Genomic DNA, 8,160 nt, shown 5'->3' with positions numbered 1-8,160 from the left:
ACAGTTCCTAAGTATGTCCTATTTTTTTAATGTTATTATAGAGGATATATGCTGTTAAAGTTGAAGTTTCTAATTGTTGCTCATTCACTAGTTTATTTTTGTTTAACTATAGTCTTCACAATTCTTTTTTTTTTTTTTTTTTTTTTTTTAGTCTTCACAATTCTTAAACAGATGAATGGCAGTGTTTTCATTTTAGGTTAGAATTACTTTCATCTTTTTAGACATGTCCATTTAAAAGTATGCATTATTTGAAGTGGGTTCCATGCCCAGCATGAAGCCCAGTGTGGGGCTTGAACTCAGGACCCTGAGATCAAGACCTGAGCTGAGATCAAGGGTCAGATGCTTCACTGACTGAGCTGCCCAGGAACCCTGAAAATATGAGTGATTTTAGACACTTCCTAATGTCATTACTTCACACTTTTCTTATTTATTGGAGTCATCTGACAGAAATGACGATTTCATTTTAAGAATCTTACCTCGTTTGAGTCATCTTTCTTTTTTGTATTATAGGATTAAACATTCTTAAGTATTTCAGAGATTAAAGATGTAGATGGATTTAAGAGTCTAGAACCTAGTTAATCAGCAGAGTGGAGGTGCTGATACCTTTTAAAAAGGAAAGAAAGTTTGGGAGAAAAGACACAAGTTGATGTTTTAGACATCATCTATATGCCATCCTTTCTGTGATCGAGTCATTTAACTTTTTTTGACTTTAGTTTCTCATCTAAAATGAAGGGCTGGGCAGCTCCAGTGGCTCAGTGGTTTGGCGCTGCCTTCGGCCCAGGGCGTGATCCCGGAGACCCGGGATCGGGTCCCGCGTCAGGCTCCCTGCATGGAGCCTGCTTCTCCCTCTTCCTGTGTCTCTGCCTCTCTCTCTGCATCTCTCTGTGTCTCTCATGGATAAATAAATAAAATCTTTAAAAGTAAAATAAAATAAAATGGAGGGCTATCCATTTCATGGAGTCATCATGAAGTTAAATGAGATGCTTTGTATAAAGAGCCTGTGATAGTCCTTTTTAACAGAACAGCTTTCATTACTATATTATTTTATTCAACAAATGTTTCACACTATTAGCATTTCTTTATGAATTTAGAATAATTTTGTCACTTTCTCAAAAAAAAAAAATACTGTTCCAAGCTCTAGAATTATAGGAGTAAAAAAGATAAGGTTCGTGCTCTTTGAAAGCTTCAATCCTGGCAGGTTATGACAGGAGAGGCAGGCCTGTAAACAAGTAAAGGAATAAACAAACCAAATAATTTCAGGTTGTGATAAGAGCCATGAAGAAAATCAAAGAGATGTGACACAGAATTACTGGGGCGGGGAGCCCTCTTTGAGGGAGGGATGTTTCAGTAGAGACTCCAGAAGGATTTGAAGGAACCAGGTTGTGTGATCTACACAGAAGCATATCTCACAGAGAGAAGAGCGAGTGCACAGCCTCTAAAGTGGGAGAGAGTTGGCACATTGGAGATGCTGCCAGAGAACAGGAGAGAGTCAGGGCAGTGTGTGTAGCGTCTTACAGGCCACAGTTAAGGAGATTGGATTTTATTCTAAGTACAGTGGGAGGCCATTGGAGGGTTTTAAGCAAGAAAATGGCATGTGTGTTGGATGGAAATGTTCCATGGACCTTTGGAAATACGAACCTAGCTGAGCCAGCTATATACGTTAGCGTGACTTGGATTTCTGGTTGCACAAGAAACATTAAGCTGCTTATTCTTCCTGATATAAAAATCATAACCAGATTCTATCAAAGCCATGTCTGGGTTATCTAAAGCAAAAGCTATTTAAATCTTTTAAATCTTACAAAGATTTCTTAGGCACCTGTATGTATTTTCAAAAATAGCGTTTCGTGAATTTTTTTTCTTTTATAAGTACATGTGGCAGTTGACTAGCAGCTATAAAGAGCACAACTTTGGTCCCAGGTATGAGTGTAATTGGCCACAGGGACACATTTGGTAAATATTAACAGATCTTTATATATGATTTCAACATAGAATCATGGAATTATCGAGCTGAACGGACCTTAAGAATTATTTGGTCTTGAGTCCTTTCATAGAGGAGGCAATTTAGATCCAGAGGGGTTAAATGGGTCATACTATGTAAACATATAAAATAAAATGAGCGTGGTTTTTTTATTATCTCTCAGCTGCAGGATGAGAAATTCTTGAGGCAAAATGTGGAACCAGGGAAAAGACTGAGACATCAGTTTGCTTTACATTTGTTGCCATCTTTTCTGTTGCTCATTTGTTTTACACCTGTGCTATTTACACTTACCCTTGGACTGAGGAAATTGAGATGAATCAGACAGGCCCTCTCTTAGTATGGAAACAGACAAGTAAACAAATGGTTGCCATATACATTAAATGCTACTATAAGACAAGCTGAGTGTGTTGTGGGTATAAGTGATGGGTGTGCCTGTTGAATGATTTACAAGTTCACAGTCTGTTTACCTGCAGGATTGAGTACCTGGCCCCTTTTGTAGTATACACTATGTTGCCTCCACCATTTGGCCTTTCCTGTGCTTTTTTGCCTCATAGCTGTAGCCCTGGGCCAATTTGAAGGTGATGTGTTAGGCGCTATCTGACCATTAAGACTTGTCGTGACAGCTCTGCTTCTGCCACTTGAGAGCACTGAGGCCTCAGTATATACCCATGGCCAATGATAAACCACCGTGACAGCAGCATGTCTTATTTTAAATAGAAACCCATTTAGAGATTAATTTAAGAGTACTTGATCTTGTATTTCTCCTTTCAAGTGATGCAGATTTTATTAATTCTTAATTTTGAAAAATCCTTAAAGGAAATAGAAACATCAATTTTTGTTTGTTTGTTTCTTTTGACTCAGTTACCTTTTTACTATATTTTTGGGGATGTGTGGCCATTCCTAAGAGAACTAGCATGTGAAGTTCATTGTTGATGTTGTAACTTATTCTGAACCTTATAATAAAGCTTCCAAAATGCATTGAGAGAACAGGTAGATAAAATAGCACTGGCGCAATTTAAAAGAGAAATAGTAGTTTCCTCTTAAGCCTTTCTCTTTCAAGAGCTTATAATTTTCTATATAACCCAAACACTGTCCCGTGGGTAGGGATATTTTATTCTTGTCCTTGATTCTGTATTATAAACTTTGATTAAAAAGGGAAGATACCTTTTATCTGCTACAGGAAGAATGTGCATATTTGCAGGGATTTGTTTGTTTGTTTGGTAGTAAGATGGAGTTCCATACCCCTGAGACTGCTGTAGTTTGAAGAATAATATTAGTATCTTTTATCTGTGAGAAATATCTGTGACATTGTGTGTGTGTGTAAAATCAAAACCTGCAAATATACCATACATGGTCAAGAATATTGGATCAATTCCTGATGACTATATTTTCACAGAATGTTAGAAAACAACCAGTTTTGACAGTGATCAGGCATTCTCTATCTCTTGGGTCATATGAGGATAGAATTATCTATCCTGTAATCTCCTGGACCTTATGAGCAAGAGAGGTAGAACTTTAGACATATGAACAAAAAAATTGGACTCAAGTTAGCAGTCTAAAAATGATAAAACTGACTTGTGTGAATAACTCTTCTCCCCACCCCTTTATTTTGTGTAGATTGAGGAACTGAACTATAGAGGTATTTTCTGTGAAAGGTGAACAAGCTACCTATCGTGAATGATTTTAGCTTGTGTAGAAAACATCTCCAGCTGTACTAAATATAAAACTGTCATCTCTCCGAAGGTGTCTGCAATTATTACTCATCTTTCTCGGTTGACAGAGGAGGCATGTGGCATGAGTGAGAATGGGCTCTGGAGCCAGGCTGCAGGGTTCAGAGTCCTGTCCATCAGCTGCTCTGTGCTTCTGGGCAGACTGCTTTCTGTCTCATACTCCTCATTGACAAAACAGAATAATACCAGTACCTACCTAACAGGGCCATTAGGAGGATTAGATGAGTTAATGCAGGTGACATACTAAGAACACTGCCACAGACACAGCAAGCACCAGATGCATGTTAACAGTACTTACTGTTGATGCACGACTATCATATGTTTAAGTGGTTGTTTTTATTGGTGAAGTTTTCATGGGGAATTTGGCATTTGAACTAGGCCTTAATGGATAAACAGGATTCAAAAAAAGGAAAATATAAAGAATTGAACAGGGGAAAGCTGTGTGAACAAAATTGAAAGAGGAGGTAAATAATCGTTTTCTCTTCTTTTCTCCTTCCATTTATTGCGTATTAGCTCCGTGCCTGCTACCAAGCTCTGTGTTTGGTGAATGTTATGTTATCTCAATCAGGCCTCACAATAACCCTACAGGATAGATGTTTTCAATTCTCATTTTACAGATGGGAAAGTAGCCACAGAAAATTAAAGGCATTTTCCCAGAGTCAGAAAGTTAAATGTTGGCCTAGTTCTGTCTGATTGTAAAGCTCTCACGTTCTTAATTATTATCCAGTACTGCCTTCCTAAGAGTAGACTATCAGAAGAGGATTCAAAAAAAAATTTTTAAGGGTGAAGGCTCTGTGGGTGGAGTTCTGAACATTAACAGAATTATGGTATTAGGGATGCATGTGATCATTTTCTCACAGTGAGAGACTCTGGATACTGGGTATGCTGGTCCTTTCAAAAGATTAAGAGAAGTGTGTGTGCCAGTGCTTGCTGAGTACATTTCTCCTAGCATTCTAGCTGTATGAAAGTACTTGTTTTTTTCTGAACTAGGAATGACAGTATTTTGGTTGCCAAAGTTTTTATTTTTCTTATTATAAATTATGCAAATTTCCACAGTGACATCCTGATTGACACCTTCCCTTCTTTTCACACACATTTCTTACCTGCTGTTTGAGTACCCCTTTTCAATTCCTTACATCAGAGAGGTGTCTCCAACTTTGCTTGCCAGTCTTGAGCATGTATGGTTTCCTGTGTGGGGAGTTTGTTGGGAATATAATTTGGATGATCTTAATTCTATTACTGTTTATTCATTCCATCCTCAGGCTACTTTGTCACACTTTCTTTTGAAACTTTAAGGAAATTGTTAAGTCCATGCTCATACTTTTTCTCCTCAAATATCTCACTGGCTGTGACTTGAATTTTTAATTTTTCTGTCTCCCATGTACTGCCTCCTTCCACGAAATAACTGACAGTTGGTTTCCCCCTCTTTATTTTTAATGCCTTTTCTTTACTACCTAAAATTCCCCATCTCAAAAGATACAGCCAACAACTCAGGTGCTAGCCTTTATAAAACTAGAATAAAACATAAATGAACTAGAATCTTGGCAACTAGGATCTTTCCCTAGAATATATCCTTCCCTCTGCTTTTAAGAAAAAAGAACATTATATGGTAACAAATGTCAGAGATTTAGCCAGAGATTAAAAAATAAAAAACAAAACCCGTCAGGATTTATCAACAAACTGTTAACACCTGCTATACAGATGATAAACCATGAAGATTTCAGATTTCTACCTCTAAGTAAATTTTTTATCTGTGCTTTTTTAAATTTATTTTTATTTTATTTTTTTAAGGATTTTATTTATTTATTCATTAGAGACACACAGAGAGAGAGGCAGAGACACAGGCAGAGAGAAAAACCTGCTCCATGCAGGGAGCCCGATGTGGGACTCCATCCCGGGGCTCCAGGATCATGCCCCGGGCCAAAGGCAGGCGCTAAACCACTGAGCCACCCAGGGATCCCCTGTGCCTTTTTTTAAAAAAAATCTTTCTCCTCCTCATGAAGCAGGTCTTCGTGGTCTGACTGCTGCAACAGCCTTCCCATCAGTCCCTTAGCCTTACCATTTCCCCGTCTCCACCCTTCAGGTCTTCATCTCTGTCACTAGCAGTATGATCTTGAAACAGGGATCCAGTCTTGTTTTTTTGTCTTAAAAATGATCGTTTTTCTAAATTCCTTTCATCACCTCATCCAGCCTGTAGCTTCCTTTAGATGGTCATTTCTACCAGCTTCATTCACCACTCTGCTGCCACTCCTAGATCAGTGCCTGAAACAGCTATTCATTCCATAGATCCTTAGGTGTGACTGTAACAGATTACTAGTTGGTTGAGAAGTACTGGTGGCTGTTTTCCACCTTTGTAATGGCCAGGTGTAACCCGGCTCATCCAGGGTTCCACTAAGAGTAATTGGAGTGTGAGGTCTCTGCTTAATGATCCGTGATACGCTGAGTACAGGCAAGATGTATTGCACCCTGCAGATCTGCCTTAGCAGCCCGGTTGTGGGTGAGGGGCTCATGGAGCTGCTGGAGAATTTGTGTCCCCTTACCTGAAGAGCTGGCATAGCCAGAGGTGGTGCCAGTAGTCAGAAATGGGTGTGGGAACCACTAGAGACTAGTCAGGGCTTCCCAGCTCCCTGCAGAAGTCTCAAATCTGTCTTCCAATATGTTGGATACATTTGGTACACTTGTGGCTGATATGCCCACTTAATGACCTTCAACTTACCTACAGAGTGAGCAGTCTAACCGTGTAGGTTCATCTGCAAGTGATTTTTAATTTGCAGATGCACATTGATACGAACTTGATGTCAGAACATTCTAATTGCTTTGAAACCTGTTCACGTTTCACAGGAATTTTTGATACTACTTGCCAATGAAAAAGAAGATCTTTTGAGTCTTTAATGCAACTAATGCATTAGTCTTTCTAACTAATGCAACTATTTGAAAGGCTAAAAATTTTTTTGCATTTGAGCAGGTAAGTGTAAGTTTGGTTATTACTTAATTCACAGTAATTCTTAAAATGCTATTTAAGTTAACATTTTAGACAAGATTTTCTTAACTGAAAAGTAAAAACAAAGAATAGTGTTTCTAATATTATTGTCAGTATATCATCACTTGTCAATGGGTCCAGTTAGGCTGTTTGGTGCGAATGAAGTTAGTGGTTTGTTTTTGTTTATTTTGCCCGAATTATTAATTGCCATGTCAAGTAAAATTCTGTAGAAGTCTGTATTCACAAAAATGGTCACCCTCACAGTTGTCAGGTCTTTCAGATGCAGACTTTTGCTTTTGGGGGGGAAGGTTTTCAAGAAAGTATGGGTACAAACCTGTAAACACTGTTAATGTCATGTAGTGCTTTATTATTTCAGATATGCTTTTATATTCATATAACTTTATTTACTTAATATTCACAACCACTCAGGGTTATTTTTAATTCCTTTATAGGGTTTTGTTATTTTACAGATTAGGAAACTGATGGTGAGTAGTTGTGACTTACTCAAGGTCACAGAGCTAGTGTGTCAGTGGAAGTGTAAGGATTTGATTGAACAAATATGATCTCTTCAAGGAAACGATGTTAGCCGACTTTGTGAAAGATGAGTTAGTAGGAGAGTCATTTATACCTCTTGTCTTTAGAAGAGGATTCTTCTCTGAAGTATAGCATTAAGTAGATTTCCTACTTTTTTATAAAAGATTTTGAGAGAGCACGAAAGGTTGGTGGGTGGAGGCAGAGGGACAAGCAGACTCCCCAACTGAGCGGGGAGCCCAATCTGGGGCTCAGTCCCAGGACTCCCGGATCATGACTTGAGCTGACGACAGACATTTAACCGACTGAGCCACCTAGGTGCCCCAATTTCCTACTTTTGAAAGCAATATTTAAAATTAGATATAAATGGATAACTTCTGAAGGTTAAAATAACTTGTTTATATGTAATGTATATTTTGTCCATTTTTATAACTATTTGCAAATAAAAGTAGTAAGAAAGGTGACTCAAATACTTGAAAATACTTTTGTGGCAAAGATGAAAATCATTAAGTCAAAAATGGTAAACCTTTAGCCACTACATTGTGTTTTTTGTTTTTACGATTTATTTGAGAGAGGGGGAGAGAAAGCACGAGTTAGGGAAGGGACGGAGGGAGAGGGAGAGTGATTCTCAAGGAGACTCCTGCTGAACTGGAGCCCTCAATGCAGGGCTTGATTTCATGACCCTGAGATCAGGACCGGAGCTGAAACCAAGAGTGGGACACTTAACTGCTTGTCGCCCCACTATGTGTTTGATTATGAATAAAAGAACAAAACTAAAGAATATTTATGAAATACAGATTTTATGTTTTAAGTAAAGATGGTGTCTAAAATGTACTTTGTAATTGATTTTCTTATAACATAGTTATCCAACTTCTGTATGTTTAATTTTCAGCTGCCTTCAAGAATACATCCTAAACAGATATATGACATTTGACAGAATG

This window comes from Canis lupus, chromosome 13 (genome assembly GCF_003254725.2).
Source record: "Canis lupus dingo isolate Sandy chromosome 13, ASM325472v2, whole genome shotgun sequence".
Classification (NCBI taxonomy): Eukaryota; Metazoa; Chordata; class Mammalia; order Carnivora; family Canidae; genus Canis; species Canis lupus.
This window is presented reverse-complemented; position numbering follows the sequence as displayed.